Consider the following 26,564-nt stretch of genomic DNA (forward strand, 5'->3'; position numbering starts at 1 on the left):
CGGATAATCAGCACCTGATAAAGATGGAATATGAGCAGTTGCCCTGCAAGTTTCTATGAAGCCAATTTGAAATGGCAGATACTCTGGTAGGCCAGTTGAAGTCAACGTCACCCAGGTGGACCAAGACAGTGACAGCACGTGCATTTCATGGAAGACACGGTTGGAATAAAAAGATTGTAGTGTGCCCGTGAGATTGTAAGCCTGAGAATGATGAGCAGAGAACAAAGCCACAGTCAGAAGCTCTGAGAAGGTAGCAAGGAATCAACCAGAGCACAAAAGGAAGATTTTAGTGAGGAAGATTATTAGTATAGTTATAGTTACTGCAATATTCCCTAAAGTTCTCCTTAATCCTATTCAAGTTCTTGCTTCTCTCTCTCTCCCACCCGACACCCATCCCTACTTCCCCTTCCCATCAAAACATTTCAAAATATGACATACTACTATGGAATACCAAGAGTACTTTTAAATTTACTTTACACCTTCCCCCTCGGGTTTCCTTTTCACCATCTTAATTTTCCACTCCTCTATTTTTGCTTCTTCAAGATATGGTAAGGTGTGTGCTTAACAAAGCCTTATCAACTAATTCATGCAGAAATTTAAAGTACTGATATAAGTATGGAAATGACTATAGAGAAAATCTATTAATAAAATAATCCAGTATAGGTAATATAAATCTTTGCACAAAAGGTTGTTCGTTTTTTCCTTCTCTACTTTATAGGTTCTTTCCTGTCACTACCTTCCAATTCCTTTGCATTTGTGTTTCCACTTACTTTTCCTGATTTCCTACTACTTTTATAGGTACTTAAACTTTCCTCTGGGTGTAGTTCTGGCCAGTTTTGATAGTGAAAATATTTTTTTTATATCTTCATAATTTCTCTTATGTGTTCTTTTTTTTAGTTTTCCTTTTGAGTTTGAATTTTGGAGACCTTAGTAAATCTGAGTTACCTATTACCATCTATGAAGAGTAAGAACATTAGTCCTAAAAGTCATGCCTAAGACACCCAGGGAGAAAATGAGTATTATCACATGGCAGCAACAGGCCAGGTTAACTTTTAAAATATCAGGCACCTGGGCAAGGGTTCAGAATTCAAGACACTACTACTTACCCTCATGAATTTAATAAAGTAAAAAAAGGGATTTTACTTCACAGAAAATAGATTTCCCTAGCATAATCTTTTAGCAAATGTTTTGTTTTTGGGGCAGAGGTAGGGGTTAATTTAGTTTTCAGTGAAATTGTCCTTAATATCACTATCAGCATTCAACTTTGATCCCAGAAGATGACATATGATCTTAGATAATTATTATTTGGTTTTGCTTTCAATGAACATTTTTTGGGGGGAGACAAGAAACCACAGAAGGTCCAACACAGTTAGATTCTGAAACAGCACAGATGGAATACCATATAATATCCAATTTAGGGACAAAATGGCTGATCTATTGTGGAAAGCAGTGACCCCTACCCAGAATTCAGCCATGACAAAGAGTTTTAACATTTTTACCTAAGAATACTCATTCTCACTCCTAACTTCTAGATGTCTTTTTCTCCTCCACATTTTTCCCATTACAGTATTGGTTAACATATAATCAGGGATTGCTTTGTAACGTGGCTATTAATTTTAACTAAACTGATTAAGAATCAGATAGATTTAGTTTCCCCAGATTAAGAAACAGAATAACAAAAACCGTATTTGTTTACTGTGAATCTTTACCAACCTGGGTCCCTACAGATGGACTAGAGTTGTCATGTCCAACATGATGGCCACTGGCCATTTGAGGTAAGTAAAATTTAAATTAATATTTTATTAATCAGAACAAAATGAAAAATTCAGTTTCTGGACATATCACACTTTAAATGCTCAATTGTCACATGTGATGTGTGGCTATCATAATGAATCATGCAGATATAGAACATTTTCATCATTACAGAGGATTCTGTTGGACAGCCTTAGAGAGTGCTGGTAGCATTATTTCCTCTTTATATATGGAGATAGTCTGTTGTAATATAATTCATTTTTGACATTTGCACCCACTAATAAAGTGCAGCTCAGGAATTCTGATGTAATTTTATCTTCATCATGTGCCCTGCTCTTCCTTATGCATCCATTGAGACATGTGCTTCTCCAAATGAAGGGTAAAAGTGCAAATTGCTATAGGAACTAGATAGGTAAAATAATGTGAAGGAGATCATTTATTAAGTCATTGGAAATGGTGAATCTCCTGGTGAGCTTATCTAATTATATTTATAAATAATTTTAAAGATAATGCAATTTTCCCAACAAAACAAAACTCATCTGCTGGTTTGAATTTAGATCTGGTTTGCAACAGGTACTGCATGTGTTTATATGTTAATTAATCTCATGAGTTTTTTAATTTTATTATACTTTCAGTTTTGGGATACATGTGCAGAACGTGCAGGTTTGTTACATAGGTATAAATGTGCCATGGTGGTTTGTGGCACCCATCAACCCATCATCTACATCAGGTATTTCTCCTAATGCTATCCCTCCCCACCCCGCAACCCCCAACAGGTCCCAGTGTGTGATGTTCCCCTCCCGGTGTCCATGTGTTTTCATTGTTCAAAACCCATTTATGAGTGAGAACATGCAGTGTTTGGATTTCTGTTCTTGTGTCAATTTGCTGAGAATGATGGTTTCCAGCTTCATCCATGTTCCTCCAAAAAACATGAACTCATCCTTTTTTATGGCTGCATAGTATCCCATGGTGTATATGTGCCACATTTTCTGAGCTAAAGGAGCATATTCTAACCCAATGCAAAGAAACTAAGAACCAGCCGGGCGCGGTGGCTCACATCTGTAATCCCTGCACTTTGGGAGGCCGAGGCAAATGGATCACAAGGTCAAGAGATCGAGACCATCCTAGTCAACATGGTGAAACCCTGTCTCTACTAAAAATACAAAAAATTAGCTGGGCATGGTGGCGCATGCCTGTAATCCCAGCTACTCAGGAGGCTGAGGCAGGAGAATTGCCTGAACCCATGAGGTGGAGGTTGCGGTGAGCCGAGATCGTACCATTGCACTCCAGCCTGGGTAACAAGAGCGAAACTCTGTCTCAAAAAAAAAAACAAAAACAGAAAAAACTAAGAACCTTGAAAAAAGGTTAGACAAAATGCTAACTAGAATAACCAGCTTAGAGAAGAACATAAATGACTTGATGGAGCTAAAAATCAGCACAAGTACTTCACAAAGTATATGCAAGTTTTAACAGCTGAATCAATCAAGAAGAAAGGATATCAGAGATTGAAGATCAACTCATTGAGATAAAATGAGAAAGCAACATTAGAAAAAAATGAGTGAAAAGAAATGAGCAAAGCCTCCAAGAAATATGGGATTTATGTGAAAAGACCTAATCTACATTTGATAGGTGGTGTACCTGAATGTGACAGGGAGAATGAAACAAAGTTGGAAAACACTCTTCAGGATATTATCCAGGAGAACTTCCCCAACCTAGTAAGGCAGGCCAACACTGAAATCCAGGAAATACAGAGAACACTACAAAGATATTCCTAAAGTAGAACAAACCCAAGGCACATAATCTTCAGATTCACCAGGGTTAAAACGAAGGAAAAAATGTTAAGGGCAGCCAGACAGAAAGGTCTAGTTACCCACAAAGGAAAGCTCATCAGACTCAGTGGATCTCTCAGCAGAAACCCAACAAGCCAGAAGAGACCAGGGGGCCCAATATTCAACATCCTTAAAGAAAATAACTTTCAACCAAGAATATCATATCAAGCCAAACTAAGCTTCATAAATGAAGGAGAAATGAAATCCTTTAGGCACAAGCAATTGCTGAGATATTTCATCACCACCAGGCCCACCTTACAAGAGCTCCTGAAGGAAGCACTAAACATGGAAAGGAAAAACCAGTGCCAGTCACTGCAAAAACATAAAAACATACCTAATGGTAAAGATCATCGACACAATGAAGAAACTGCATCAACTAACGGGCAAAACAACCAGCTAGTATCAAATGGCAGGATCAAATTCACACATAACAATATTAACCTTAAATGTACGTGGGTTAAATGCCCTCCATCAAAAGACACAGACTCGCAAATTGGATAAAGAGTCAGAACACATCAGTGTGCTGTATTCAGGAGATCCCTCTCACATGCAAAGACACAAACAGGCTCAAACTAAAGGGAAGGAGGAAGATTTACCAAGCAAATAGAGAGAGAAAAAAAAACAGGGATGCAGTCATATTCTCTGATGAAACAGACTTTAAACCAACAAAGATCAAAAGAGACAAAGAAGGGCATTACATAATGGTAAATGAATCAATGCAACAAGAAGAGCTAACTATCCTGAATATATATGCACCCAATACAGGAGTACCCAGATATATAAAGCAAGTTCTTAATGATATACAAAGAGAGTTAGACTCCCACAAAATAATAGTGGGAAACTTTAACACTTCACTGTCAATATTAGACAGATCAAAAATACAGAAAATGAACAAGGATATTTAGGACTAGAACTCAGATCTGGACCAAGAAGACCTAACAGACATCTACAGAACTCTCCACCCCAAATCCACAGAATATTCATTTCTCTCAGCATTAGTTATGCAGTCTAAAATTGACCACATAATTGGAAGTAAATCATTTCTCAGCAAATGCAAAATAATGGAAATCATAACAACCAATCTCTCAGACCACAGTACAATCAAATTAGAACTCAGGATCAAGAAACTCACTCAAAACCGCACAACTACAGGGAAACTGAACAACCTGCTCCTGAATGACTACTGGATAAACAATAAAATGAAAGCAGAAATAAAGATGTTATTTGAAACCAATGAGAATGAAGACACAACATACCAGAATCTCTGGGACACATTTAACGCAGTGTCTAGAGGAAAATTTATAGCACTAAAGGCTTACATGAGAAATGAGGCAAGAGCTAAAATCAACACCCTATTGTCACAATTAAAAGAACGAGAGGAGTATGATCAAACAAATTCAAAAGCTAGCAGAAGACAAGAAATAACTATGATCGGGCTGGGCACGGTGGCTCAAGCCTGTAATCCCAGCACTGTGGGAGGCCAAGGCAGGTGGATCACGAGTTCAAGAAATCGAGACCATCCTGGTCAACATGGTGAAACCCCGTCTCTACTAAAAATACAAAAAATTAGCTGGGCATGGTGGTGCGTGCCTGTAATCCCAGCTACTCGGGAGGCTTAGGTGGGAGAATTGCTTGAACCCAGGAGGCGGAGGTTGCGGTGAGCCGAGATTGCGCCATTGCACTCCTGCCTGGGTAACAAGAGCGAAACTCCATCTCAAAAAAAAAAAAAAAAAAAAAAAAAAAAAAAAAAAAAAAAAAAAACTATGATCAGAGCAGAAATGAAGGAGATGGGGACACAAAAAGTCCTTTGAAAAATCAATTAATCAGGAGCTGGTTTTTTGAAAAGATCAACAAAATAGATCACAAGCAAGCCTAATAAAAAAGAAAAGAGAGGAAAATCAAATAGATGCAATAAAAATGATAAAGGGGATATCACCACCAATTCCACAGAAATATAAAATACCATCAAAGATTACTACAAACAACTCTATGCACATATACCAGTAAATCTAGAAGAAAAGGATAAATTCCTGGACACTTACACCCTCCAAAGACGAAACCAGAAAAAAAACTTGAATCCCTCAACTTCAGACCAATAACAAGGTCTCAAGTTGAGGCAGCAATTAATAGCCTACCAACCAAAAAAAGTCCAGGACCAGACAGGTTCACAGCCAAATTCTGTCAGACATACAAAGAGGAGCTGGTACCATTCTTTCTGAAACTATTCGAAACAATACAAAAAGAGGGAATCCTCTCTAACTCTTTTTATGAGACTGGCATCATCCTGATACCAAAACCTGGCAGAGACACAACCAAAAAGGAAAATTTCAAGCCGATATCCATCATGAACATCAATGCAAAAATCTCCAATAAAATACTGGCAAACCAAATCCAATAACACATGAAAAAGCTTATCCTTCATGATCAAGTTGGCTTCATACCCAAGATGCCAGTCTGGTTCAACATATGCAAATCTATAAACGTAATCCATCACATAAATGGAACCAAAAACAAAACCACATGATTACCTCAATAGATGCAGAAAGGGCTTTTTCCCCACCCAGTATGGCTTTTGGCCTCGCTCTCCCTGTGTAACTTGGTAAATGGTCTTGGGATTTCGGAGCTGTCCTTACCTACCCCTTGTTTAATTTTGACGCATGTTTTCTAATAACCCAGTTTGTCTCTTCTTGCCTTCAGGACATGAAACTCCAAATGGTCATGCAACCAGAGCCTCGGACGATGAACCCTTTTGCTGGGGTCCCTTTTATAGGATGCTGAGGGAGCTCTGACTGCTGTTCTCCCAAAACAGAATGCCTGTCCGCAGAAAGCAATTATAATTGGTCTTTATCCTTATCCTTATCTTGATTCTAACAGCAGTTAGATGTACTTCTTTAGAGCAGGAAATGAGACAGCCAAGTGAAAAGGGTTCCCTGTATAATTTCCAACCAGCCTGCACATTGAAACCGTAAGGTGGAGCCTCAGGAAGTTTGTGCCCTTTGCAGGGGGGAAGAGCCTGACCTCTCCAGTTCCTGAGTGGTAACCTGGGATCAGTCTGTGAGATGGGGGTCTATTAAAAGGAACCCCCTCACTTGCTGAGAGTCTTTTTCCTTTTCACCAAATAAATTCAATTTTTCTCATCCTTCTATGTATCAACAAGCCTAATCTTTCTTGGTTGTTTGACAAGATCCCAGTTTTTAGCTGAACTGAGGAAAAAAGTCCTACATTACCACCTATGGTAATAGTGTCTTTGGTGATGTGTCTGGCAGGTCTTTTCCTTATTTTTAAATCAGGTTGTTCATTTTCTTAGTGTTGATTTTTAAGCGTTATTTTTATATTTTGGATAGCAGTCTTTTATCAGATATGACTTTCCAAATTCTCCCAGTCTGTGAGAGTATCTATGTTTGCCAGAACCACTAAATATCTAGGTTGTTTTGTAAGTACTTTACAATGGAATAAAACGATAAGTAATACGACTTTTGAATATTGGAAAGGAATAAAGGAATCCTTGTAATTTGCACTTATTCAACAGTCTACAGAGAAACAAGACATTAGTTATAAAATCATTATCTCTTAAAATGACATTTCATTATATAAGCTCAAGTTTGTGTATTCATCTATATTAATAGAATAATATAAATAAAAAAGAGCAAGCAGGTTTACAAATGCAATAAAAGTCTGTGTAAATCATCTAGTAATAATGCTTATTTGAAATGTTCAGGTCTAGGGTAAAGAAAAATTTTTAGTCGGGAACTTATAAGAAAGCTGAATAATGGGAAAATGAGAGATTAATATATTAAAATAGTCAATATAAGAGTTGTTTCTAGGCCAGGCGCGGTGGCTCAAGCCTGTAATCCCAGCACTGTGGGAGGCCGAGGCGGGTGGATCACGAGGTCAAGAGATTGAGACCATCCTGGTCAACATGGTGAAACCCCGTCTCCACTAAAAACACAAAAAATCAGCTGGGCATGGTGGCGTGTGCCTGTAATCCCAGCTACTCGGGAGGCTGAGGCAGGAGAATTGCCTGAACCCAGGAGGTGGAGGTTGCAGTGAGCCGAGATCACGCCATTGCACTCCAGCCTGGGTAAAAGAGCGAAACTCCGTCTCAAAAAAAAAAGAGTTGTTTCTATCCCACGTTTTTTAAAAAAAATAGAATATTTCAAAAATGTCATTTGAAGTAAATTTCTCATAATAGAAAAGTAACTTTTCATTTGAAAAGGAAATGTATAAGAAAGAGTAAAAAAGCACTTTTAGAAGAACAGTGAAATTCTTAATTTACCAAGTTCTTAAGACTAACATAAAGGACAAGTCTTCAAAAGTAAAGAACCGGGGATGGTGGCTCACACCTGTAATCCCAGAACTTTGGGTAGCCAAGGCGGGTGGATCACAAGGTCAGGAGTTCAAGACAGCCTGTCCAATATGATGAAACCCCATCTCCTCTAAAAATACAAAAATTAGCTGGGTGTGGTGGCAGGTGCTTCTAGTCTCAGCTACTTGGGAGGCTGAGGCAGGAGAATTGCTTGAACCTGGGAGGCAAAGGTTGTGGTGAGCCAAGATCGTGCCATTGCACTCCAGCCTGGGCAACAAGAGACTTCGTCTCAAAAAAAAAAAAAAAAAAGTAAAGAGCCTACAAAGTGCTAAACCTAATTAATATAAAAATCTTAAGGTATCAAAATATGCTAAGAGTAATTATAAATAAAACAATATGATGTTGGTGTTTGAACAAATATACAGAAAAAATAATATAAAGTAACCATATTAAAACTAAGGTTTATATATGTGTACAAGAACATATGCACACATATACACATATAAAAAATCTAAAGGTATTAAAAGTTATAAAAGGAAGAAAATACGACATAAAATGTATTAGTCTGCAGTTAGATAAAATGTTCTAAAAGTATATTAAACACAAAAATCATAAAGGATAGATGACTTCAAATATATTTAAAAATTTGTGCCACAAAGTACATCCTCAAAACATTAAAAAATAGATATTGAATACAAAAAATAGAAAATAATTCTAAAATCAGTGACAAAGTTAAATATGAAACATTTTTGCAAAGGAAATGAATAGATAATTAAAAAAAGAAAAAAACATAAATGACAAAAGGAACATCATGAACACATTTGGCCTCACTAGTAACAAGAAAATGCAAATTGAAATCACAAAGAGATAATGTGTTACTCCTGTTGCATTGGCAACAATTATAAAATTCTGTAATATCCCCTTGTGGCAAGTTTGTGTTGAAATTATCATTCCTTACACATGAGTGTTGAGAGAGTAAATGAGTACAATTACTTGAAGGAGAAGTTAGCACTTTTCCTCAAAATATGCATAGTATAGGAACAAAGAGAGAAAACTACCCGCTTCCTTCTCTGAAGGTTCAGTGAACGTGAACTGAAAAAGGCAGATTAAATGAATAAAAAAGCATACACAGTTATTTTAACATGAATAGTATGGAGAAATCTCAGGAGATTGATAACCCAATAAACCCACAGAGTGATATGCTTATATGCCCTTTTTCATGGGGGAAGTGGAGATGGGGGTGTATAAGAGTAAATGATTTCTGGAGAAAATGAGCAGACTCAATTGTCAGATAATGTTAAGGAGATAATTTTCTTTGGGAATTGAATGAGACCAGAGAACAAACAATAAGTTTGGGACAAAGTTTGTCTGAACTCTAGATGTGATGTTTACTTTCAGTCTCTTTCTCTGTGACATGAGATTTAATCTTCTTTGGTTAATACAATTTTAAGGAAGGAATCTAAGGCAATTGTGTTTCTCTTTGAGGATCTTATTTCTACACACATGAGGGAACTTCAGAGAACGGTGCTTTGGGAAAGACAGTGTTGACTGAAAGATGGGGTAATGTGGGGGATGGTCAAAGGCCTTGAAGCTGCTTTTTAAGTTAATATTTTGGGGTATCCTTTTCTGAGCCCCAACAATGGCCAATTTGAATTCAAGATAACAGGAAGCTCTCATGCTTTCTTTTCTTTCCTGCTAAAAGTATCACTGATATCAAAAGGAGAAGGCAGCTTAAAAAGCAAAAAAATGTGGAGACCCAACTGAAGGTTGGACAAATAGAAACAGCTCCAGTCTGCAGCTCCCAGAAAAATCAGTGGCAAATGTAGGTGATTTCTGCATTTCCAACTAAGGTACCTAGCTCATCTCATTGGGACTGGTTAGACAGTGGATGCAGCACATGGAGGGTGAGCCAAAGCAGGTGGGGTGTCATCTTATTCATGAAGCACAAGGGGTTGGTGCTCCCTCCCCTAACTAAGGGAAGCCATGAGGGACTGAGCCATGAGAAAAGGTGCACTCCAGCTTAGATACTTAAGTTTTTCTCACAGTCTTTGCAACCCACAGACCAGGAGATTCCCTCAGGTGCCTATACCACCAGGGCCCTGGGTTTCAACCGCAAAACTGGGCTAGTATTTGGGTGGACACTGAGATATCTGAAAAGAAATTTTTTTCCATACCCCAGTGGCACCTGGAACACCAGCAAGACAGAACTGTTCACTCCTCTGGAAAGGCGGCTGAAGCCAGGGAGCCAAGTGGTCTAGCTCAGTGGATCCCACCACCACAGAGACCAGCAAGCTAAGATCTACTAGCTCAAAATTCTCACTGCCAGCACAGTAGTCTGAAGTCAACCTGGGAAGCTCGAGCTTGACAAGGGGAGGGCATCCACCATTACTGAGATTTAAATAGGCAGTATTCCCCCACAGTGTAAATGAAGTAGCCAGAAAGTTCGGACTGGGTGGAGCCCACCACAGCTTGACAAAGCCACTATAGCCAGACTGCCTGTCTAGATTTCTCCTCTCTGGGCAGAGCATCTCTGAAGGAAAGACAGAAGCCCCAGTCAGGAGCTAATAGATAAAAATCCCATCTTTATTGGACAGAGCATGTGGAGAAAGGTGCTGCTGTGGGGACAGCTTCAGCAGACTTAAAAGTTCTTGCCTGCCAGCTCCAAAGACAGCAATGGATTTCCCAGAATAGTGCTTGAGCTCTGCTAAGACACAGACTGCCTCCAGTGCCTCCAGACTAGGAGACACCTCCCAGCAGGGGTTGAAAGACATCTCATACAGGATCTGATGGGTGAGTCTCTTGGACAAAGCTTCCAGAGGAAAGAATAAGCAGCAAACTTTGTGGTTCTGCAGCCTCTACTGGTGATACCCAGGCAAACAAGGTCTGGAGAGAAGCTTGAGCAAACTCCAGCAGAACTGCAGAACAGAGGCCTGACTGTCAGAAGGAAAACCTAACAAACAGAAAGGATTAGCATTAACATCACAAAAAAGACAGCCACACAAAAACCCCATCCAAAGGTCACCAGCATCAAAGACCAAAGGTAGAAAAATCCACAAAGATGAGGAAAAGCCACCACAAAAAGGCTGAAAATTCCAAAAACCCGAACACCTCCTGCAAAGGACCAGAATTCCTCACTAGCAAGGAAACAAAAATGGACAGAGAACAAGTTTGACGAATTGACAGAAGTACGCGTCAGAAGATGGGTAATAACAAACACCTCTGAGCTAAAGAAGCATGTTCAAACCCAATCCAAGGAAGCTAAGAACCTTGAAAAAAGATTAGAGGAATTTCCAGCTAGAATAACGAATTTAAAGAAGAACATAAATGACCTGATGGAGCTGTAAAACACCGCATGAGAACTCTGTGAAGCATACACAAGTATCAATAGCCAAATCAATGAAGTGGAAGAAAGGATATCAGAGATTGAATATGAAGTTAATGAAATAAAGTGTAAAGACAAGATTAGAGAAACAAATAAAAAGGAAGGAGTCAGACGCAGTAGCTCACACCTGTAATCCCAGCACTTTGGGAGGCTGAGGTGGGGAGTTCTAAACCAGCCTGACCAACATAGAGAAACCCTGTCTCTACTAAAAATGCAAAAACAAAAATGCTGGGCATGGTGGCGCATATCTGTAATCCCAGCTACTTAGTAGGTTGAGGCAGGAGCATCACTTGAACCCAGGGAGGCGGAGGTTGTGGTGAGCCAAGATCATGCCATTACACTCCAGCCTGGGCAAAAAGTGAAATTCCACTCATCAAAATTTTAAAATAAATAATAAATAAATAAAAAGAAATGAATAAGGCCTCCAAGAAATATGAGACCATGTGAAAAGACCAAGCCTAGGTTTGATTGGTGTACCTGAAAATTACAGGGAGAATGGAACCAAGTTGGAAAACGTTCTTCAGGATATTATCCAGGAGAACTTCCCCAATCAAGCAAGACAGGGTAACATGCAAATTCAGGAAGTACAGAGAATACCACAGAGATACCCCTTGAGAAGAGCAACCCCAAGACATATAATCATTAGATTCACCAAGTTTGAAATGAAGGAAAAAGGGCTACCAGAGAGAAAAGTTGGGTTACTCACAAAAGGAAGCCCATCAGACTAACAGTGATCCTCTGCAGAAATACCACTAGCCAGAAGAGAGTGGGGGCCAATGTTCAACATTCTTTAAGAAAAGAATTTCCAACCCAGAATTTCACTTCCAGCCAAACTAAGCTTCATAAGTGAAGGAGAAATAAAATCATTTATGGACAAGCAAATGCTGAGAGATTTTGTCATCACCAGGCCTGTCTTATAAGAGATCCTGAAGGAAGCACTAAATATGGAAAGGAAAACTGGTAGCAGCCACTGCAAAAAGAAATCAAATTGTAAAGACTATTGACACCATGAAGAAACTGCATCAACTAATGGGCAAAACAGCCAGCTAGCATCATAATGACAGGATCAAATTCACACATAACAGTATTAACCTTAAATGTAAATCGGCTAAATACCCCAGTGAAAATATACAGACTGGAAAACTGGATAAAGAGTCAAGACCCATTGGTGTGCTGTATTCAGAAGACCCATCTCATGTGCAAAGACACACATAAGCTCAAAATAAAGAGATGGAGACATATTTACGAAGCAAATAAGTAAAAAGCAGGGGTTGCAATTCTAGTCTCTGACAAAACAGACTTTAAATCAACAAAGATCAAAAAAAGACAAAGAAGGGCATTACATGATGGCAAAGGAATCAATACAACAAGAAGAGCTAACTACCCTAACTATATATGCCTCCAATACAGGAGCACCCAGATTCATAAAGTAAGTTCTTAGAGACCTAAAAAGAGACTTAGATTCCCACACAATAAATGTAAGAGACTAGCACTCACTGTCAATATTAAATAGATCAACAAGACAGAATATTAGCAAGGTTATTCAGGACTTGAACTCAGATCTGGACCAAGTGGACCTAACAGACATCTACAGAACTCTCCACATCACATCAACAGAATATACATTTTTCTCAGCACCACATCTCACTTATTCTAAAATTGACCACATAATTGGAAGTAAAACACTTCACAGCAAATGCAAAGAAACAAAACATAACAAAAAACAGAAATCATAACAAACAGTCTTTCAGACCAAAGTGCAATGAAATTAGAACTCAGGACTAAGAAACACTCAAAACTATACAAGTACATGGAAACTGAACAACCTGCTCCTAAATGACTACTGGGTAAATAACAAAATTAAGGCAGAAATAAATAAGTTCTTTGAAAACAATGAGAACAAAGAAACAACGTACCAGAATCTATGATACACTGCTAAAACAGTGTTTAAAGGGAAATTTATAGCACTGAATCCCCACAGGAGAAGGCAGGAAAGGTCTAAAATTGACACCCTAACATCAAAATTAAAAGAACTAGAGAAGCAAGAGAAAATAAATTCAAAAGATAGCAGAAGACAAGAAATAACTAAGATCAGAGTAGAACTGAAAGTGATAGAGACACAAAAAACCCTTCAAAAAAATCAATAAATCAAGCTGTTTTTTGAAAACATTAACAAAATAGATAGACCAGTAGTCAGACTAACAAAGAAAAAAAGAGAGAAGAATCAAATAGACACAATAAAAAATGATATAGAGGATATCACCACTGATCCAACAGAAATACAAACTACCATCAGAAAATACTATAAACACCTCTATGCAAATAAACTAGAACATCTAAAAGAAATGGTTAAATTTCTGGACACATATACACCCCCAAGACTAAACCAGGAAGAAGTCAATCCCTGAATAGACCAATAACAAATTCTGAAGTTAAGAGTAATTAACAGCCTAATAACAACAACAAAGAAAAGCCCAGGACCAGACAAATTCACAGCTGAATTCTACCAGAGGTACAAAAAGAGCTGGTACCATACCATCTGAAACCATTCCAAACAATAGAAATAAAAAAGGGCTTCCTCCCTAACTCTAGTTATGAGGCCAACATCATCCTCATACCAAAACTTGGAAGGGACACAACAACAACAACAACAAAAATTTCAGATGAATATCCCTGATGAACATTGATGTGAAAATCCTCAATAAAATACTGGCAAACCAAATCCAGCAGCAAATTAGAAAGTTTATTCACCACAATCAAGTCAGCTTCATCCCTGGGATGCAAGGCCTGTTCAACAAACACAAATCACTAAACATAATTCATCATATTAACAGAAACAATGACAAAAACCACATGATTATCTCAGTAGATGCAGAAAAAGTCTTCAATAAAATTCAACACTCCTGCATGCTAAAAACTCTCAATAAAGTAGGTATTAATGGAACTTATCTCAAAATAATAAGAGCTATTTATGACAGATGCACAACTAATATCATACTGAATGGGCAACTGCTGGAAGCATTCTCTTTGAAAACCCATACAGGACAAGAATGCCCTCTCTCACCACTCCTATTCAACATATTATTGAAAGTTCTGGCCAGGGCAATGAGGCAAGAGAAAGAAATAAGGGTATTCAAATAGGAATAGAGAAAGTCAAATTGTCTCTGTTTGCACATGACATGATTGTGTATTTTAAAAACCCCACTGTCTCAGCCCAAAATCTCCTTAAGCTGATAAGCAACTTCAGCAAAGTCTCAAGATACAAAATCAATGTGTAAAAATCACAAGCACTCCTTTATACCAACAACAGACAAACAGAGAGCCAAATAATGAACTCCCACTCACAACTGCTACAAAGAGAATAAAATACCCAGGAATACAAATTACAAGGGATGTGAAGAACCTCTTCAAGGAGAACTACAAACCACTGCTCAACAAAATAAGAGAGGACCCAAACAAATGAAAAAATATTCCATGCTCATAGATAGGAAGAATAGATATCATGAAAATAGACATACTGCCCAAACTAATTTATAGATTCAATGGTTTCCCCATCAAGCTACCACTGACTTTCTTCCCAGAATTAGAGAAAACTACTTTAAATTTTATATGGAACCAAAAGCCCATATACCCAAGACAATCCTAAGCCAAAAGAACAAAGTTAGAGGCATCACACTACCCAACTTCAAAATATGCTAAAGGCTACAGCAAACAAAACATCATGGTACTGGTACTAAAACAGATATATAGACGAAAGGAACAGAACAGAGGCCTTAGAAATAACACCACACATCTACAACCATCTGATCTTTGACAAATCTGATGAACACAAGCAGCGGGGAAAGGATTCCCTATTTAATAAATAGTTTTGGGAAAACTGGCTTGCCATATGCAGAAAGTTGAAACTGGACCCCTTCCTTACACTTTATACAAAAATTAACCCAAGATGGATTAAAGACTTAAAGGTAAGACCAAAAACCATAAAAACCCTAGAAGAAAACTTGGGCAATACCCTTCATAACATAGGCATGAGCAAAGACTTCAGGACTAAAACACCAAAAGCAATGGTAACAAAAGCCAAAATTGACTAAGGGAATCCAATTAAACTAAAGAGCTTCTGTACAATAAAAGAACTACTATTAGAGTGAGCAGGCAACATACAGAATGGAAGAAAAATTTTGCAATCTATCTATCTAACAAAGGGCTAATATCTGGACTCTACAAAGAACTTAAACTCACAACAACAACAGAAAAAACAAACAACCCTATCAAAAATGGGTGAATGATATGAACAGACACTTCTCAAAAGAAGACACTTATGCTGGCAACAAACATATGAAGAAAACTCATCATCACTGGACATTAGAGAAATGCAAATCAAATCTACAATGAGATACCATCTCATGCCAGTTAAAATGGCAATCATTAAAAAGTCAGGAAACAATACATGCTGGCGAGAATGTGGAGAAATGGGAACACTTTTACACTGTTAGGAGTGTAAATTAATTTAATCTTTGTGGAAGACTGTGTGGTGATTCCTCAAGTACCTAGAACTAGAAACACCATTTGACCCAGAAATACCATTACTGGGTATTTATCCAATGGATTATAAGTCATTCTGCTGTAAAGACACATGCACACATATGTTGACTGCAGCACTATTCACAATAGCAAAGACTTGGAACCAACCCAAAATGCCCATCAATGATAGACTAGATAAAGAAAATGTGGCTTGTATACACTATGGAATACTATGCAGCCTAAAAAAGGATGAGTTTGTGTCTTTTTCAGGGACATGGTTGAAGCTGGAAACCATCATTCTCAGCAAACTAACACGGGACCAGAAAACCAAACACTCCATGTTTTCACTCATAATTGGGAATTGAACAATGAGAACAGATGGACACAGGGAGGGGAACACCACACACCGGGGCCTGTCAGGGTGTGGAAGGGAGGGGAGGGATAGCATTAGGAGAAATACTTAATGTAAATTATGGGTTAATGGGTGCAGCAAACCACCGTGGCACATATATACCTATGTAGCAAGCCTGCACATTCTGCACATGTATCTCAGAACTTAGAGTATAATATTTTTTAAAAAGGAATAAATGTATAAAGGTACTGAAAACAATAAAAGATGCCTTAGCCAATCAGGTATTATGAACTTCAGGTGAAACAAACAATTATCGCAACAAAACTGATTGTTTAACTCAAAGCTCAGGTGTATGGAGCACTGAGCATGTAAAGAAAAAGCTGAAGCTCCATAGAACCTCAATGTAGCAACCACGGACTAGCAGCCAAAGTAAGGGTCTGGTGAACTGGCTATAGAATCAATGTGGGATTTCTCTCTCACTGGCCCCCAACATACACATCTACTATGCACAGTCCTGTCCTTCTACTATTAGCATTTACCTTCCAGTTAAAAACAGAGAAATAATTTCTAAACAGTAAAGCCAACTGTTGGCAATGAGCAAGTGGAGGCTGGGGCTTCTGGAGCCAGGGTCAATGTTACATCCAAGCTTGGCATTTGGACCCGAAAGCCCATTCTCTTGAATTTCTTGACTTTTGCTCAAGTTAAGTATAACCTGTCAAGAGGCATGTGCATGCTCTCTCTCTCTCTCTCTCTCTCTCTCTCTCTCTCTCTCTCTCTCACACACACACACACACACACACACACACACAACAAATCTCACTCAAAAATGAATCTGGAAAGAAGCCATCTGAAAAGCCTACACACTGTATGATTCCAGCTCTATGACATTTTATAAAAGTCAAAATGAAACAGGTAATGAAAAGATCAGTGGTTGCCACTCGTTGGAAGTGAGAGGATAAATAGGTAGAGCATAAGGGATTTTTAGGGTACTCTATATGATACCATAATGTGGATATATATCACTACACATTTGTCCAAACTCAGAATGTACAGCACCAAGGGTGAACCGTAATGTAAACAATGCACTTTGGGTGATTATGATGTGTCTACGTATGCTCCTCAATTGTGATAAATGTACCATTCTGGTGGGAGATGCTGAAATGGAGGAAGCTATGCATGAGTGGGACAATTAAGGGGATTATATAGAAACTCTCTGTGCCATTCTCCCAATTTTGCTATCAATCTAAAACTCCTCTAAATAATTAAGTATTAAAAATTAATCTGTTAATTGTGTAGGAAATTGATTCCTAATGATTTAATTAATTAAGCAAAATATTATTAATAAATATGATCAGGCATCAACAGGCAAATGAGGAAAACCAATAGTAAAAATGTAAATAATCAACGTAGACTATAGAAAAACTGTCTAAGAATACAGGCATGGTGCCTCATGCTTGTAATCCCAGCACGTTGGGAGGCCAAAGTGGGCAGATCATCTGAGGTCAGGAGTTTCAGACCAGCCTGGACAATAGAGTGAAACCCCATCTCTACTGAAAACACAAAAATTAGCTGGATGTGGTGGCCTGTTCCTGTAATTGCAGCTACTTGGGAGGCTGAGGCAGGAGAATCACTTGAGCCTGGGAGGTGAAGGTTGCAGTGATTTGACATCATACCACTCCCCTTCAGCCTGGGTGACCAAGCACTATTCTGTCTCAAAAAAAAAAAAAGAAAGAAAAAGAAAAGAAAGACAAATTGTCTAAGAAATACACTTAAATAATTTACTAAAAAGAAGGAAATGGCAAGAACAAAAAAAAATCTAAGTAAATCTCAGAAAGACTTAAAAATCATACAATAAATCAGAGAAGAAGTCAAAATAATATAAAAACAAAGGAATTAAAGAAAAAGAGATAAAAATATACAACAACCATATACTAGGCTCAAAATATTTGCTGTATAGTATAAGATCAAAATATTTGCTTTACTGGGTCCTTCAGGTACTGTCTGGCCTGCTTCCAACTCAATAATATTAGGCTTGGCCTTCTTTTGTAAATCATTTTAAGCAATAGAATATGAGCAGAAATGACATGTGCCACATATAAGAAGATGCATTAAGAGTTATTGCACACAGGAGGCTGAGGCAGGAGAATTGCCTGAACCCAGGAGGCGGAGGTTGTGGTGAGCCAAGATCGCGCCATTGCACCTAAGCCTGGGTAACAAGAGCGAAACTCCGTCTCAAGAAAAAACAAAAACAAAAAAAAATTTATTGCATGAAGCTACCACTGTTCTTCTCACACTGCCATGAAAACAAAAGGTCTCAGATAACTGGCTGTATCTTCATCCTGGGTCCAAAAGGAACCAGAGTGAACCATAGCTAACATGTAACATAGAACCATAGCTAACATGTAACACTTACCAAAAGTAGACCACTGTTTGTAAGCCACTGAGATTTTAGAGTTGTTACCTGGGTGTAATCTAGAGAAAGTTTACCAACATAAACATTTAAATAAAAATTAAGAGAAAATGTCATGCAAATCATCTAGAAATGAGGGCTAAAAGATGAAGAAATGAAATATATGTGAAAAAAAGCTAGAATTCGTGGAAGATCAATTCAGAAAGTCAATATCATCTAATAGGGTACCAAAGAAATGCATCAAAAAAATTTAAAAAGTGAAGAGAAGTTGTCTCATGAAAAATATTTGCTAAGTCTGGAGAAAGGCACAAGCCTTCAGATAATTAAAACCACAAAACAGCAAGTAGAATTTCTTTTAAGTATTTATATTCATGAAACTCCAAGGAAATAATGAGGAGCATAAAATCTTACAGAGGACAAAAAGCAAAATAATTATGAAGAGCATAAATGAGACCAAAACAGCTTTTAAATATTAGATGCTATAAGATAATCAGCAAAGTTTTCAAATTTTTAAGGGAAAAATACTTTTAACATAAAATTTCCATGCCTAAGCAAAGAACAATAAAACATGAGGTTGGGGGAACAAGCAGGAAGCAGGATATGAAACCTGAAATATAGTGGATCTGTAATAATTCTGGAAGAATAACGAAATGAACTTGAAGCATGACAGATGATCAGTGTGAAGTAAGCCTGGAAATCATTTAGTACATGCCGAGCCACTGAACAAGTATGGTGACCTGAAAACTATTAGTAATATGGAGAAGTATGTTTTCTTTCATTTGTCCTTTGTTCAATAAGAAAATGAAAGACAAATCAAAATTCAAGAGAAAAATCATCAGGCAAGAAAAGCATGTTACAAATATAAACTTTAAAATTGTATTGTTTGAAAAAACTATTGGAATATGAGAAAATTCATCTATTTAACTTTGATATTTAAAACATAGCACTGGCATAGAATTAATTATATGACAATATTTTATTCTCTACAAACCCATTCAAACTATCCTGTCCTAAAGTGAATAATATGTATTGAAATTTGGCATTAGAATTGTTCCTTGTCTGTATGTTTTTTTCAATTTTAAAGTTATGAAATACTTAGATAAACCAAAATTTAAAAATAATTATATAACATTTCCATACTCATTATCTAGCTTAAGAAATAAAAACATTTCTAATAGAATGATGGCCTCTTATGTATAGACGCTCCTAAGCCCCTTCCCCTTTGCTATATTCTCCAGTGGAGCCAATACTGTAATTTAGTGTTTATCATTTTTGAATGTTTTTATAATATATTACATATGAATAAACATATAAACAGTATGTCATAAGGTTTTCAGGATTTAAAGTTTATCTTAATTATCTTATATGGTAATACAAATATATAAGCTATTTTGCATTGCATATTGTTCTGAGAGCTATATATGTTGATAGTTATAACTGAGATTCATTTCTTTTAATAATTGCACTGTTTTTAATAGTGTTTCTGGTATTAAATGGCTAAATTTTATTGTGAAGAGATATGATATTTACAAATTTTTGGTCACTCTAGAATGAACACTAATTATTATTCCTTGTGCACATATGTAAGAATTTTAACATGATAGTACTTCTCAATCTGGTCAACAGGACTCTGTTTTTATAGCAACTATTAAGTCACATGCTATTTACTATCCCTTATTAGTATTCTCAGTTAATATCATATACCTCTATATACATCTGAAATAAAAAAAAAACAGAAACAAAAACAGAAACAAAAGGAAAATAAATTAAAATAAATACATATTTTCATATGTAACTACTCAGACACAACTATGCTTGAAGACATAATGAAGTCGGGAGATACATATATGACCCATCAATGAAAAAAACATGTTGTAAAAAGAAAACATTTTTATGTTGCAAATATACATTAGCACAGGAGGTAAATATGAAGTGTAAATATGTTGTAAATATACACTGATACAGAAAGTTTATATTGGTCACTTAAATATCATGAGCTATTCTGCAGGAGGTGGTAGTTTCAAAATGGTACACAACAGCATGATAAATCTACAAACAAAAGAAAATTCACTTCCAGAAAATTCAGTTTATATTAAACCATAAAAGTGAAATGCTTTTATTAATGTAAGATGAAGGTATATCTGTATTCAGATTATTTAAAACAGACATTTTTCCTAGGTGAATGCCTTGGAAGACATTTGAAAGAAAATCTAATTGTGAACAAAACAATTATTTGCTATATGAAATTGTCCTGTGCATTCCTGAATGTTTAGCTTCTGTGGTCCTGCCCACTAAATACAAGTAGCATTCTCCAATCGTTCTCCAATACCCCATACACGTCCAAAAAAGTCACACTAGGTTGAGAATTACTCAATTACCTACTTAGGAGAACTTCTAAGGATACACAGGAATTGCTATATGTCCAGGAAAATAATTACTACAACATAGGCAACACATCAGTATTTCACCATGGTTGTCCCAAGGTACACATCAATCATCAGTACATGTAACTTTATATAATTTCATAACTTCATCCAGATTTAATGTAGGTAGAATTTTCTATTTCAGTCTGGTGTGCATACGATTTTTAAATTTATATTTCTATTGTCCTTTGTCATATTGAGTGTTTATTTTACATATATCAGCCATTAAAATTTTTTCTTCTTTGAATATTGAAACATGACTTTAAGTCATGTTTTTAACATCATAAACATTTTAACATTTTAACATCATATAAGTCAGTTGTTAACATCATAAACATTTAACAATAGATAAATAAATTGTAACTATATTATAAAGTACTATGCTATTGTTAAAAAGAATTAACTAAAACTGGCATGAGTACTGGCATGAACAAATTTCCTATATATAGTGATCCTAGAAAATAAAGGTCCAGTATATTATGGAGAATATTAACTCAGGTATCGATATGCTTGGTTCTGTGTTCCTACCCAAGTCTCATCCTGAATTGTAATCTCTATAATTCCTACATGTTGAGAGAGGGTTCAGGTGGGAGGTGACTGGATCATTGAAACAGTTTCCCATATGCTGTTCTCATGAGAGTGAGTGATTTCTCAAGAGATCTGATAATTTTATGTGTTTGAAAGTTTCTCCTTTACACGCTCATAGCCTCTCCTGCTGCCTTGTGAAGAAGGTGCTGGCTTTCTCTTGGGCAATGATTATAAGCTACCTGAGGTCTCACCAGCGATGTGGAATTGTGAGTCAATTAACCCTCGTTTGTTATAAATTACCCAGTCTTGGGTAGTATTTAGCAGTGTGAAATGGACTAATACAGGTATGTATACGTGTACACCCATAAATGTTAGAAAAAGTCTTAGATGGATATATTTCAAATATGAATAATGCCATCTATTGGCAGAAGAAATCTGATTAGATAATGTGAAATGGCCTTTCAATCTTTTCTCTGTATTTTTACTTGATATTTTCATAAATGATTTAATTAAGCATCACATTTAAAATTTAACATTATAAGTAAGTAGAAAAAAGGAAGATAATCATTCCTATTAAGGGTAGTAAAAGAGGAGAGATGGGAAAAATTCAGTTTTTCCTGAGTTGCTATTCACAGTCTTATATACATAAATGTTGAAGTTTGTGTGACATGTCACTGAATGACAGATACAAACATAAGAAATATATATGAGAACCCCTTTCTACCGTGTACTAATACATGTCAAATTTATTTAGTATCAGAGATTCCAATGTAAAAACAAAATGTTGTAAGGCAAACTGTCAGATGCACTTTTAAATACAGCTATAACATAATAAACTATACATATGTAGATTTCGCTATTACAGTTTCCTCATTCGTCCAAGTAAAATTATTAGCTTTTTCAACATTCTAGAATACTACTACTATATTTTTAAACATACCAAGTTCCAGATAATAAATTTACATATTAAATAAATCTTAAATAATAGAAACATGCCATTTTATAAAAGCAAAAACCAAAATTGGCATACTTTCATTATTTACTTCCATAATTATTACTATTGTGTTGTTGACACCTGTCTTAATTGAACAACTTATATGATTATCATGCCCAAGAACAAATGCCTTTTGAGGTGACACAATCTAAAGACAACTTTTCAGGCTGCCAAATTATATTCCAGTTTGTTCACATCATGTCTATGGGGCATATTTTACCTCTATATAACTAACAGTTTTTGAAACCAACTGTTTGTATATATATAGAAAGTAACCTTTTTCTAAGAAATATCAGAAGAGATATGTATAATATTTAAATGTAATACTTCTATGATAATAGATACACCTTTAATAGTTTGCCAATGTAACTCTTATAGAAGCTGTAGAAGCATATTTATTTTTCTCGAGTTTGGGGGAAAATTACAGAAATATTTTCTCTCCAATTCTCCCTTTAATGGGCTTATGATTTGTAAGAATCTACCAAAGGCTCAATAACAACTGTGTTAATAAAAGTTTTAATGGTGTCTATGAGGTGCCTTCTATCTGCCAGACAATATTTTTGATACATAGTGATTATACCCATTTCTGGGGTACATGTGGTATTTTTATATATGCATACGTAAGTGTTGATCAAGTAGTCAGGGTGCTGAAGATACTCATTACCTCAAACATTCAGCATATTTCTCTGGTGGGAAAATTTCAACTCTTCTAGCTATTTTTAAATATACAATAAAATATTGTTAACTATAATCACCCTACTGTCCTATTGAACACTAGAACTTACTCTGCATATCTAACCATATATTTGTATTCATTAATTAACCTCTCTCATGCTCTCTGCCACACCCTTCTCTGCTTCTGGTAATCATCATTATATTTCCTATCTCCATGATATTAACGTTTTGGGTCCCACATAGGAGTGAGAACATGGGATATTTGTCTTTCTGCTCCTGACTTATCTCATTAAACATAATGACCTCCAGTTCCACCCATGTTGCTGTAAATGACAGGATTTTATTCTTTTTTAATAATGAATGGTATTCTATCATATGCATATACCATATTTTCTTATCTATTAATCTGTGGAAAACTTGGCTTGTTTTCATATCTTGGCTATTGTGAATAGTGCTGCAATGAACATGGGAGTTTAGGTATCTATCCATTTGATACACTGACTTCCTTTCCTTTGAATAAACATCCAGTAGTGAGATTGCTGGATCATATGGTAGTCCTATTTTGGTTTATTGAGAAATCTCCATACCATTATCCAAGATTACTGCACTAATTTACATTCCCATCAACAGTGTAGAAGTCCCTTTTCTCTCCATTCTTGTCAGCATTTGTTATTATTTTGTCTTTTTGATAAGAGCCATTCTAAATGGGGTAAGATGACATATCACTATGGTTTGATTTGTATCTCCCTGATGATTAATAATGTTGAGAACTTTTTTCATATATCTGTTCATCATTTTTATTTCTTCTTTTAGGAAATGTTTATTTAGATTTTTTCCCACTTTTTAATGGGATTAATTTGTTGTTGAGTGTTTGAATTTCTTATATATTCTGGGTATTAGTCCTTTGTCAAGTGAATCATTTGCAAATAGTATTTCCCAATCCACAGTTTGTCTCTTCATTCTATTGATGATTGTCTTTGCTGTGCAGAAACATTTTAGTTTAATACAGTTATATTTGTCTATTTTTAAAATTTTACTGCTTATACCTTTGAAGTCTTAACCATAAAATCTTTCTCTAGACCAATGTCCTGAAGCATTTCCTTACTTTTTTTTCCAGTAGAAACACATAAGAATAACAATAAACATATGAAGGGGAGCTAATGCCAATTCTATTCAAACTATATTTTAAAATTTGAAGGGCAGGTCATTTTTCCTAACTCATCTTACAAGGCCAGCATTACCCTGATACCAAAACAAAAAAGGACATAACAACAAAAGAAAACCAAAGGCCAATATTCCTGATGAACACAGATGCAAAAATCCTCAGCAAAATTCTAGCAAACCCAATCCAAAAAAACATTAAAAGATAATACACCATCAGCAAGTGATGCACTCGGGGATGCAAGAATAGTTCAACATATGCAAATCAAAAAATGTAATACATTGCATCAACAGAACCCATGTAATCATCTTAGTGGATGCAGAAAATCATTCAATAACATTCAACATCCCTTTGTGATTTAAACTCAAAAACTAGGCATAGAAGTAACTTAAATAAACATATTAAAGGCAATATATGAAAAAACCACTGCTACTGAATGGAAAAAAGCTGAGAACCTTTCCTCAAAGAACTGCAACTAGATGGGAATGCCCACATTCACCACTGAAAGTCCTATCCAGAGGAATCAAGTAAGAAACGGGGAGAATGGACATCCAAATTGGAAAATAGGATATCTAACTGTCTTTCTTTGCATGACATTATCTGATATCTAGCTCTTGCTTTTCATGTTTCTTGTGTCCTTATGTTGATATCTTGGCACCTGGCAAACGATCATGCTATCTAATTTTATAGGTTGTCTTTCATAGGATAAGAATTTTTTCTGTAGATGTGTCTACAGTGTTGATTTTATAAGGTTCTTTGACTTAGATTCTGGGTGGAGGCAGAAGTATAGCTCCATATGATTTCTTCAGCTGTAATCAGTGTCACTGGTGTCTGTGAGATCCTAAGTAGCTTAGACTGTGGATGTTAATGAAGATGATAGTGAGGCTTTGCTGTGGATGAGGACACCAAGTGGGCCAGTCCTCAGGCACCAGTGTGGCAGCAGTAGGTTGGGAAAGTCTGTCAGTCTCCTGGGAGGCAAGTGCAGACACCAGCAGTAATTGGCAAAAAGGAATGATCTGGAGGCCCTGAATGATACACATAGGTAGTGTCCGTGGTGGCAGCTGAGGCACGTCTGTCCTCAGGTTCCCTGATACTGCACACTGGTGCCAGTTGTGAGTGGGCGGGTTGATCTCAAGGACCCCAGATGGATCAGGCATTGGCAGGAATACCAATGGGTGGGACAGTCTCATCCATAGTCTCTGGATGACACACGCAAGCGATGACACTGTTAGGCAGAGAGGGCATGTCCTCAAGTCCATGGATGGTGTACCTGGGCACTTTCAGCAGCAGGTGGGGTGGCTTGATGCCTAGGCCCCTGGATGTGTGCAGACACCAGCAGCAGGCAAGGGGAGTGGGCAGTCCTCAAGCCTGGAGATTGACCCACTGAATGATGTATAGGGATTCTGGCAGTGGTACACAGGATGGGTGATATGGTTTGGCTGTGTCCCCACTCAAATCTAATCTCGAATTTTAGCTCCCACAATTCCCATGTGTGTGGGAGGTGCCCAGTGGGAGGTAACTGAATTTTGGGAACAAGACTTTCCTATGCTTTTCTCCTGATAGTGAGTAAATCTCCTGAGACATGATGGTTTTATAAAGGAGAGTTTCCCTGCACAAGCTAACTTTTCTTTTGTCTGCCTCCATGTAAGATGTACCTTTCACCTTCCACCATGATTGTGAGGCTTCTCCAGCCATGTGGAATTGTGAGTTCATTAAACCTCTTACTTTGACAAATTGCCCAGTCTCAGTATGTCTTTGTCAGCAGTGTGAAAATGGACTAACAAAGTGGGTCAATCCTCAGCCCCACAATGACTTGCACAGGCACTGGCAGCTACAGTGGAGCAGAGGAGAGTGGAGCTTCAGACACCTGGACAATACCTGTGGGAGCCAGCTGCAGCTAGTGTGATGGGTCAACATGCAGGGCCTTGGACAATATGCATGGGTGCTGGCAGTTGTGGACAGGTCAGAAGCATTATTTCCAAATATATTCTATGTATTGACTCTTTTAATCTTCCATCTAATGATCCATGAAGTATCTATTATTTTTACCATAAGGATATAAAAATTCATACACAGAGAAGCTACGTAACTTTGTCTGAGGTCCCATGGCTGGTCAACTGTAGAGCAGAAATTTAGAACCATGTAACATGAACTAGAGCCATCTCTCTTAATCACTGAACTGTAATGCTCATAATGAACACGAATGACTGCAACCATAACATTACCTTTA

General features: G+C 36.9%; 1 long non-coding RNA gene across 1 annotated transcript in view; it reads right to left on the reverse strand.

Annotated features, from left to right (window-relative positions):
* LOC144582359 (uncharacterized) overlaps window positions 1-26,564 on the reverse strand; it is a 557,277-nt gene that overhangs the window by 364,104 nt on the left and 166,609 nt on the right. The gene's annotated exons all lie outside the window — the stretch shown is intronic.

Source organism: Callithrix jacchus, chromosome 4 (genome assembly GCF_049354715.1).
Source record: "Callithrix jacchus isolate 240 chromosome 4, calJac240_pri, whole genome shotgun sequence".
Taxonomy (NCBI): domain Eukaryota; kingdom Metazoa; phylum Chordata; class Mammalia; order Primates; family Cebidae; genus Callithrix; species Callithrix jacchus.